This window comes from Balaenoptera musculus, chromosome 18 (genome assembly GCF_009873245.2).
Source record: "Balaenoptera musculus isolate JJ_BM4_2016_0621 chromosome 18, mBalMus1.pri.v3, whole genome shotgun sequence".
Taxonomy (NCBI): Eukaryota; Metazoa; Chordata; class Mammalia; order Artiodactyla; family Balaenopteridae; genus Balaenoptera; species Balaenoptera musculus.
In genome coordinates, this window is record NC_045802.1 from 75476422 (window position 1) to 75487913 (window position 11492).

The 11492-nt window shown below is 36.3% G+C and overlaps 1 non-coding gene across 1 annotated transcript; it reads right to left on the reverse strand.

The window, feature by feature from the left end:
• Positions 1 to 6364: 6364 nt before the first annotated feature.
• Positions 6365 to 6436, reverse strand: TRNAN-GUU. Its single transcript has one exon. It is a non-coding gene; the product is annotated as a tRNA-Asn (tRNA).
• Positions 6437 to 11492: the final 5056 nt, after the last annotated feature.

Below are 11492 nucleotides of genomic sequence, written 5' to 3' on the forward strand. Positions count from 1 at the left end.
TTGATTTGTGACCCAAGGTATGATCTATCCTGGAGAATGTTCCATGAGCACTTGAGAAGAAAGTGTATTCTGTTATTTTTGGATGGAATGTCCTATAAATATCAATTAAGTCCATCTTGTTTAGTGTATCATTTAAGGTTTGTGTTTCCTTATTTATTTTTATTTTGGATGATATGTCCATTGGTGAAAGTGGGGTGTTAAAGTCCCCTACTATGATTGTGTTACTGTCAATTTCCCCTTTTATGGCTGTTAGCATTTGCCTTATGTATTGAGGTGCTCCTATATTGGGTGCATAAATATTTACAATTGTTATATCTTCTTCTTGGATTGATCCCTTGATCATTATGTAGTGTCCTTCTTTGTCTCTTGTAATAGTCTTTATTTTAAAGTCTATTTTGTCTGATAAGAAAATTGCTATTCCAGCTTTCTTTTGATTTCCATTTGCATGGAATATCTTTTTCCATCCCCTCACTTTCAGTCTGTATGTGTCCCTAGGTCTGACATAATACAGTTTTTGTATGATCCCATGCAGACTGAATTTCTTTCAATTCATTTTTTCTGATGCTGACACCATCTTTATATTCTAAAATAGTAAATGGCATGCAGACACTATTAGTTAACACACTGTCCTCCATTGTAAATAAAATGTATTCACACACAGCCATCTGCATTGATTATATCATAGAGAGTATGGTATAAATGATTGCTCACCCATTTATATATAAATATGTGGGTTTACATTATAAGTGTGTTTATCTACCCCAAAACATGTGTATCCATACATACACAGTGGAAAGGTTGGGCTTGCTTCTGTGACCTCTATCAGGACCAACCAGAGGGCAGGAGGCGCTAGCTGGGGGTCTGAGCATACTCCTGATCGCCTCCACCACAGGTAACAAGTCCCAGATTGGATTCCGTCTATTATGGGATTCTATTTTCTTATCTTAAACCAGCCTCTTCTTACATGTGTTTGCTTCCTAGTGCTGGATAGACTCACAAACACAAAAATATAAACACAGTAAAGTAAAACTTGACTGCAATTATTTATTTTTATGGACCTGTGTATAAATTTCTATGAGTATTTATAATTAGGTTCAATCCAAATAGCCAAGAACCCTTCCCTTATAATAAATATAGTAAAGTCCTGTCATATCTCTAATGCACATTTCTGAGAATAAGAAGTGTTTGTTTGACAATGCCGTAAGAAATAGGTCAAAGATAGACTAAATCATGGAAACCAGCTTACCTGACAGAGTGTTATGGTTTACCCCAGGAAAACTGTATGAAAATACCAAGTCATTTGTCATAATGTTTTTCTAATAGTTGAAACCAAAGATGGCAAGACTTCATGTTTGCACCCAATTTTAGAGCATGTAGGTCAAGTAGACTTGATTTTACATGAGACTCCAAAAGCTTATGGTGTATTTTTTAAAAATATTTATCTTCCTTTCTTCTAACACAATGAAAAAGCCTTTTGCTTTCTCCACAGTAATCAGAACACGAAATATTAGCTAGTGTTCCAAATGTAACCCATGGGATTTCTTAGCATGTGTCTGTAAGACTCTCAGGAATTCTGCACAAACGTTGGAAAATCTCGTGCTGTCAAAGTCATTAAAAAAGAAGAAGACAGATGGTTCTTCGGCTTGCAGGCAATTTTGTGTGTTCAGGACAAGTTCAACAGGATTTTAAGTAACAAATAACTGTCCAGCCACATTCTGTTTTAGAAAAAATAAGTCTGGCTTTTATTCCACTTGCCCTTACCCGCCTCCCCCTGGTGAGAATATTTGGCATTTTTCATTTTAAGATACCAAAACTTGAAAAACGTTTACTTTGCTCTGTCATAATGTCTTAAATTCTAATCATTGTTGACATGGGAAGGCAGCATAGCATGGTGGTTAGGAGTTTGAGCTCTGGGGTGGACAGAGTTCAAGCCCTTGACAATTAACCGTTCTGTGCCTGTTTCCCTGTTGTTTATCACGGGTGACAGTGACAACATTTACTTCATAAACCTTTTGTGAGGAGATGGTACTTGGAAAATAGTGCCTGGTACCTAGAAAGCAATCAAGCATGTTTCCATGTCTCTATGAATTCTGTGTGTTTGTACATACAGGCACAAAGCCCTATTTTCACTAGGTTTATTGTTCTTTAATAATGTGGTTTAGAGTAAATAGAAGACTACTTTAACCTCATCTATTTGAATTGTTCCCTTGAATGGTTCTTTACTCTGAGACCCAGTGTCTTGTTTCTTACTTAAAGCAAATGTGTCCAAGGAACAAGTGGGGTCATAATGGTTTGAACTTTGCCCTTAGGAATGAGCCACTTAAGAATTCTTGGTACTTTTTACCACACTGGAGACTGGATACATCTTTTGCTTCACCATAGTGTCATTGTTTGGAGGGAGAAAAATAATAGAGTTAATAACTCAGCCATTGTGAATAAGGTGATGTTGCCATGCAAAATCATGTTTTGTCCTACCCTCACACAGTAGTAGCAATGACAAGCTATGTGAGTGTGTGTTAGAAATGAGCTGCAATGACTTGCTGTATAAAAAACTACCAATAAAACAGGAGTAATAACGGAAATAAGCTGCTTTTTCCTATTTTTCAAACACCAAATAGAGAATGATCTTGAAAAACTAGATCCTACAGACAAGGTGACTGAACCTCCCATATTCACAGGGGATAATTAGGAGGATAATGGAGGTGATCCTATTGTATTCAAAGAGGTAGCTCTTTATGGGTCTTTCCCGAATTGGGTTTGAAGGCAAGCTTTTTTTAGCAGTCCACTCACCAAAAAAAAAAAAAAAAAAAAAAAAAAAAAAAAAAAAACCTCAAGTCAAAGGAGCCTTTTCTATTTTCTATTATCTGTAGTAATTACAGTGGAAGTTTTGTACTTCATGTTTTCATGTTTCCATTTTCTAAAGAACAAGGAGGATTTGGAGCAGCTAAGACATGAAAAGCATATTGATTTTAGTAGTACCTCAAGTCCACTGCATTTCATCTTTTGTACTTACTTTTTGAAATGGAAACATACAACCACAAATTCTATCTTCAGTGTAACAAAATAAGAGTTATGATGGAAGATTTTGCTAAAAAGTTTAAGCCCCAAATACCTTTTAACCATTATCATACCTGCCAAATTTCTAAGTAACATTGCCAAGCACTCTGCTGTGGGCGTGACTCACAGCTCCCTCACACTTTCCCTGTACACAAGGACCAGAAGGAATTTATATCGCTCAGAAACTGGGCAGGGGTTGCGGGGAGGAGGAAGAGTCTGTATTTTCCTTATGAGGTCATCCAAAGTTGAATCATATACATTTATAATAATGTTTCTAAAACTCAAAGATGCTCCAAAGATAAGTTTTAAAATTCTAATAAAATAAGCCATAATAGCCAATTTTTACTTGCATGTAAAATATCGTGGAATGCAGATAATAATCATTTCCTCGTGAGTCTCCGCATATTTGCAACGCTTCCCAGTTTTCGAAACGTTCTCAATCATAATGCAATAGAAAAGGACATTTCTTGGAATAGCTTATATCTGGGTATTAGAATAGACCATTAAATTAAAATATTTTATTTAAAATGGTGTAAAACTAACATATTCAGAGACATGGCTAGAAATGTAGTAACAAAAACCAACATAACAGTGCAATTATTGAAGCCAGTACTTGGATTTAACTGTAATTTTAAGATCCAGGTTGGTTAATCATTTGGTTTCTTTTGAGCAATTAGGATACAACCTTTGATGCAGCTGAAGTGCAGATCCCAACTCAGTTGTCTTATCTTGTGCTCCCCTCAAAAAAACTGGGATGTATAAACAACACGAGCCTTCCCAAAAGTTCCCCTGTTATTCAAGATTCACTTTGTAAGATTATTCTGAAGATGATCTTTAAGAAGTTTTCAGAAACATCTTATTTGAATTTTGTTCCTAGCTTAACATTTTCTTTCTTATCATTTGAAAACAATTCTGGTGATTTTCCTTTAAACTTTGCATACCTTTTACTGGTTTACTAAGGTAAAGTTTTGCTGTGGTTTCTGCCACAATGGAAAAATGAGGTTAAGGCACATTTACATTTTCATAAAAACAAAGCCGACACATTCTACACAGACTGTAATTGCTTACTCCAAAATCAAGATTTTCTGGCATAGGTTGTAATTCTTTAGAAGATTCCTCAGTTGAAACAAAAGCTTCTATAGCAACAGAAGATTACAAACTTCCCTTGGTGTCTTACATATTTACAATTATTTTAATCTTATACTACAAATTTCTTATTTTATAACTAATGTATATTCTTAATTAAAATATAATTTAAAATTATGACATTTCAGAGACTGAAGTGAAAATCTTTCTAAAGTTATACCCACTCAAAAAAATAAAACCTTGGGATTTTGTGGCCATTTCTGTGCATTTAAATAGCCATATGGTGTTGATTTGTGAAAAACAGAATCAAGGAATTCAAAGGAAAAGTTGCCATATGAAATGATCACATTTTTTATTTTTATTTATTTATTTATTTGGCCACACCGCGCGGCTTGTGGGGTCTTAGTTCCCCAACCAGGGATTGAACCCAAGCCCTTGGCAGTGAAAGCTCAGAGTCCTAACCACTGGACTACCAGGGAGTTCCCAATCACATTTTTTAGAAAAGAAATTAAATAAACAATGTTTTTAGGTCTCAAAATATTTGCAGAGATTGCAAAAGTTTCACATTTTGACCTTTTATTAGGTGCATACCCATTAAGCATCATTATGGGGTTTTCTGAGAATAAACTCCTTTATCATTATATAATACCCTTCTTTATCCCTGACTGTGTTCTTCGTCCTGAAGTATGGTCGTCTGCAATTAATATAGCTACTCCAGTCTTCTTTTGATTACTGTTATCATGATGTCTTTCTCCATTTCTTTACCTTTAACTAATTTTTGTCTTTAAATTTTAAGTGGGTTTCTTATAGACAATGTTGGGTCATGTTTGTCTAACCACCTCTGCCTTTTAATTGGTATATTTAGACGGTTCACATTTAAAATGAATATTGGTGTACTTGGATTGATATCTACCCTGTATGTGACATGCTACATCTATCTGGTGGGATTTTTAGACATAAGACCCAGGAAAGTGTAGGGGAGCCCCAAGAGTGAGGCCCCTGGATGGCTCTCTCATTCACGCTAGTCCACTCTTCACCTCCACCACGTGGTCACAGTTGCCATTTAAAGTGTTCTTGTTGGTTTATGGCTCCAGCAGTCTTTGCTCCAGGTCAGCTGATCTCAGCTCAGACCCTCTCTATTTGCCTCTCACTGTGAGCTCAGTTCTCTGATGGGCCCAACTGTATAATATTGATAAGTCATTTATGAATGTCTAAGTGCCTAATGTCCACAGAACAGTAGTGACTCTGGCTGTCTGAAACTTTGCTAAAAAATATTATAAAAGCATACTAATAATTTAAAATGCTAAGACTATACACATTAAGAGACATAATTTTCATGCTGTTTAGTGACCCCATATCCTGTAACCAATTCAAAAGAAGCATTATTAAATATCAATATTGAAAATGCACAAATGCAAAAATATTTTATAACATTTTAACATAATAAAAATCAGGAAAAAATGATTGTTCAATAATATAAAATAGTAAAGGAAATTATCTTTATTAAGTAGGATGTTATTTAAAATGATAGTTAAGAAGTTAAGATGGTTAAGAAGATATAATCATGATATAAGAATAGGCAAAATGTTTACATAAGACCAAATCAACAAAAATGAGCATATTTGTTCCTGTAGTTAAATACATATTAACAATGTTTGTGTAATGGTGAGCAAATTATGAGTCTTTTTTTTCTATTTTGTCTCATATCAAAATTTTATTTAAATCATAATAAAAATTACGCTTAAAAGCAAAACAAAATAAGCTGTCATTAATACATTTATGAGTGAAAACTGGTAATTTATATGTAAGAGTCTTATTATAGTTACCACAAATCACCATTATTTAATACTTTTCAGCAGTGGAACTAGAGAAAATGCAAAAGATAATCTAACTACCAAGACATTTAGAGAGAGGAAAAAAAAATTTTTTTTCTCTTCCTGTAAACTTGTGATAATGTTTCCATGTGAACTTATTTTTGTAAATGTGCTAAATAAATGCAGTGTTAAAATAAACCATATAAGTCTTTGCTTTAAAAGAAAAAGAATTTTTCATCATTGATCCCTCTAGTAGTACATGCATTCTATTAATGTCTATTCAGTGAACTCGATACAGCAGAAAAAGAGAGAGAGGAAGAAGGGAGGGACGGAAGGAAAGAATATCTATTTATTAGTTTATTACTATTTTTTTCTTTGGCCGTACTGCATGGCTTGTGGAATCTTAGTTCCCCGACCAGGGATTGAACCCGGGCCACGGCAGTAACAGTGCCGAGTACTAACCACTAGACCACCAGGAAAGTCCCTACATTTTCAAATGTCTTTAATAGAGTGTCTCCATAATTCTGTAAAAAATATGTGACCATCAAGCCTGCAGATATATTTTAGTCTATGTTCATTCATAAATATTTATACCAATCAAGACTAGCAAATTTTTCACGATTTCCAAGCCACATTAAAGGTTTTATTATTTTTTAGAGAGAGGTTTATTATTTAAATAATACATAATCTTAAAGATGCAAAAATGTTATTTAATGTTTTACTAAAATCTTAAATGTTAAGGAATATTATATAACGCATTCCTTTCCACTTAATTGACTTGTGGACAAAGAATGCCGCCTAACATTTCCGTAAACCAAGGATGTTGTGCGCGTGAAGCCATCAGCCACTGCAGGCCTCCTCCACCCCCCGGCCCCCCACCCCCAGGGAAACTCAGGATAGAGCAAAGCAGGATATGGCCCTAGAGAGTTAAAATGCATATCAAAGGAATGATTTCAATAAGCCCAGACTCTTGCATCTTCCCATACTTAGAAAAGTACTAAAATCTTTAACTTGAGATGTCTGTTTTTGTGGTTAGCAGTAACCTTTTGATGGTCACCACATTGGTTTTTTTTCAGCCTCCCTTACCTCTTCAGAACAGTCCTCAGAACTATCTGAGAGGCTGCATCCCAAGCTTAAATCCTCAGTAAGTCCACTGAATGAAACATAATTCTCAACTTTTAGCTTGTGCATTTCTTTTTCAGGCGACAGGCTCATAAACTTAACAAATGAGTAGATGATAAAGGTATCTACAGAGATATTACTTCTTTCTCAAATGAATGAGTATTTAAAAGAATATCACAAATATTGTCTCCTGAGATAGTTCTTAAGTCTATTCCATGGTAGGCAAAGGGAAGGTTCTTCCAGAAAGAAGGATAGTAGTACATGAGATACGTAAAGAAAAAAATCTGATACAGAAGTTTGAGTAGGGAATTCAGTGTTGTGGTTAATGGAAAATCCCGTTGGTCACAAAAAAGTGAGGTCAGGTCAATCAGAGGCAACAATGAGTCTCCTAATTCACTTCTTGTTTTCCAATAGGCAGCGTGCCGTTGCTTGTGTTTGGCTAATACACAGCAAGCAGCAATGTTCTCTAACAATCACATTTGAATTTATCAGCAGATAATAAGAAATGTGAAAATATGAAGCATATTTCATGTGATGAAGTGCTATCATAATCCTAAACTACATTTCCGAAGAACAACACTGAGGTATACAAAAATATACCCAAGCTCTCCTTGTCGTTCAACATGGAACAGAACGTGTGCTCAACTCATTCTGAACAAATGTGTTTTTGGAGTTTTATGATATATGTATTTTAAGGTGTGTGTGTGTGTGTGTGTGTGTGTGTGTGTTTCTTTAGAATACAAGCTCCTAAAGCATTTTGCTTTCTTTTGCAAGCTTTTTACAGTGGCTTCTTAAAATAGTTGTGTGTATAAAATTTGGATGCAAAAAATTACATAAATTAAAAGAAAAAAGAACAGCAGTTCCAGTTGTGCTCAGGGTTGTAGAGAGGAGCTAGAGGAAGATCACTTCCTTTGTTAAAAAGAACTCAGCAGGAATACATCCTCACCTGCAAATACATGTGCACCTGCAGACTGACCTCAGTTATACCCCAGGGAAGCCCTGGAGTGTGACTTGCTCCGTGGGGTTATCCTGCAAGCTATCCAGTCTCCAGACCCCCTCAGTCTTTTAGCTGTTGACCAGCTGGTTGCCTGAAAAAAGGCTTGAGGGCATAACCCTCTGGGCAAGGTGACTCCTGTTTTAATGCATAGAACTGTGCCTGGCAGTTAATAAGTTCTGAATAAATATTTGTTAAGTGTTATTAACTATCTGCCTAGGTGTCCCTGGTTTACTCACGTTCAGTGCAGTCTGAAATGCACTCAGCTTTTCTTCTCAAATTCTGTTTGTACACTTCACTCCATCTTCATCTTACTATTACCTTCCCAGACACTGGAGCAAGAGATTTCTAAGTCAAATTTATTTATTACGTGCCTTTATTCACTCATAAATAATTCATTAATTCTACAAATATTGCTACTAGGAGCTAAAGTAAGTGCTGGTGACACAGAGTCAAATAAAACACAGCCTCTGCTTTCAAAGATAATTGTTATCTAGTGAGAAAGAGAGACAAGTAAATCAAGATTTAAAGGACAAAGTGCCAAGTGGAATGGCAGGACAAAGACAGCGCAAGGCCGAGAGGGAGGGGAGTCCTAGGGAGGAGGGATGCTCACTCTTGAAAAAAAAGAAAAAATGTCGCCCGCCATTTCAGTTCTACTGAGATCAAGCCATTAGCCACTTGCCCACGAACAGTGCATCTGGGAGGAATTTGTGCAGGAAAACAGAAAGCATTCTGTGCTTTGGTTTCCGGCCCCTAGATAGTTAATATACACGTCTAAGTTAAAATTTCAGTGACTGCAGATTCTTGCATCTTCTTGTACGTAGAAGAGCACTAAAATCCCTAACTTGAGATGCCTGTTCTTTGGGATTAGGAGTCATCTTTTGATGTTCATGTTTGTTTTCCAACCGAAAACGTCCTACATATCCAGGCTCCTCCCCTGCTTCTTTGGACAGTTCCTCAGAGCTCTTTGAGAGGCTGTCTCCTGGGCCATAGTCCTCAGTACAGCACTGAATAAACTCAACTCACAGCCTTATGTTGTGCATTTTCTTTCAGTCGACAGTCAGAATACGGAAGAATGATGGGAGGGAGCCTGGAGGAATGAAGAATGGGGACAGGGCAGGGAGGCAGTGTATACACAGCAGACAGGACTCAGTGTTGAGTGTGAGTAACACAGGGGCTGGCGTGGGGCCCAAAGGTCGGGAGTGGGATGCAGGCCAGAAGAGGCAGCAAGGCCACGGCCAGACACCTTGTGGATGCAGGGAGCCCGAACCAAACAGGCACGTTTGCGGGAAGGTCCTTTTGTCTCTATCCTTGAACGCTCTGGAGAGTGGTTGAGGGATTTCGTACAGGGTTTAACATTGTATGTGCGTGTGCGTGTGCATGTGTGTGCGTGTGTGTGTGTGTATACTATTATAAGGAGTTGGTTTCCCACTATGCCACAGTGGGAAAATCTTATCTAATTTTTGGCATGGTTTACATATATCAATATTATGTTTACAGCAATTCTTTTACGTTCTGAACTAGCTCCAAATGGAAATGCAGGACTAGCTAATGTGTTCTCAGCACTGAGGATCCAGAAGCAAACAGGAACTGGTCCCTACACTGGGGAACTCAAAATCCATAAGTAATAAAAGCACATGCAATATCATGTGGTAAATACTAGCATAAAGATGTGAACCGGCTGCTCTGAGAGTGCCCAGGAGGAAAACACTGGCAGCCTGGAACTTCACTCTCCACTGGCCCCGTTGCTCCTGGTCCAAACCCCCGCAAACTCCCCTTTGATAACACATTCAAGACTCTCTTCCAGGACTGAGGACAAGCTCCTTTGTCTGTGGAAAGTGAATTCCCTTCTGACCCATTTTTATTAAAGCATTTCAAACTTAACAAAAATGTTTGCAGAAGTCAGTGATGCAAGTTGTATTTTAATGCATGTTAGTTGAAAAGGCATATAATGATAAAATTGTATTATTTGTACAATAATATTTTAAATAAGTATTTATTACTACAGTTACAACAGCAGCTATATCTATTAGAAAAATGAGGTGCGTGTGTCTATCTGTGGGTTTGTGTTTGTGTGTGTCGTGGGTGTGTATGAAAGAGATATTTGCAAGAATTACTTAAAACAAATGCTGATGAGGTAGCCTGTGGCTGGGGGAACGGAAAAGTTGACAATGACTTCTAAACATAAAAGAGGAATGCAATTCAACGAGAAAGTGAAAAAATGCACATTCAAATTTCCCTCAGCAATTTTGGATGACACACACTCTTATAGCTACTGCTGAGCAAGTGCCAAGCGCTGGAAAAAGAGATTTTCTCATTCATTATCTCATTTAATAAGGTGAAAAGAGTAGAAAAATAATACAGGAAAAATAAACACTACTTTCGAATACATAAAAGGCCTATTGCATGGTAGAAAGAGTGAACTAGTAGTGTGGATTTAAAGGAGTCAGATTTTGGTATCAAAAAAGAAAGAATTTTCTAACCGTATGACAGACAAAAGTAATAAAGCCATACCAAAAATTAGATTAAATGTCTATAAATGTCTAACTACATAAAATGTCTAAAATACATAATTATTACCACTGTTTTCATTAAATGATTGTGTCTTAAACATCTGATTTTAAAAACATACAAACATACATTTTATTGAGAAAAAATCTTGATACAAAGATTTTGAGACTTAATATACAAAATATAATGAGAATATCATGTGAAGAGATTTAGAAAGTCTAGAGTAGGACCCACCACTGGTATTTTTATAAAACTCCGTGGATAAGTCAGCCATGCAACAGTAATTGAGAATATTTGGCCTAGAAGATGCTAGATTCAAAATAAATAAGAGAGTGGCCAAGTAAGAATTTTAATGGTAACCAAACATAATGACTGATAACATGTTACTGATACCTAATATCATTGGGCCAAACATCAACTGCGATAAGCAGAAACCTATTATGGACAGTGAGAGTATTAACAAATACCTAGGAACTCCCTCTAAAATATACAATTTCTGAAATATTTATAGAAACAGCATTTTTCCTCTACAAGTTTCAGCATCTCTTCCAATTTGACGTCTTCCCATGCAATTTTAATAGTAACGTATTAAATAAACCTAATTATTTACAGCTCCTCCCTTTTTATAAGAGGAATGAACAAATTTTTGTGATTACCCAGGGCCCCTCTGGGAAACCTCAAGCTACTTTTGGCTTAAAAGATAACCTGAAAACTATATAATAATTTTTCTGTATTTAAGATTCAATTTGGGGATCCAAAAATCAAAACGGTTGTTACCGGAAATTTGGACATTGGATCAAGACAGGACCGTGGGTGCCTGAGAGGCAACACCTGGTCAGCTATTTAATCAAAGTTACAATAAAACATTTAAAAATAAACACAGCCATTTAGTCAATAACAGAAATACC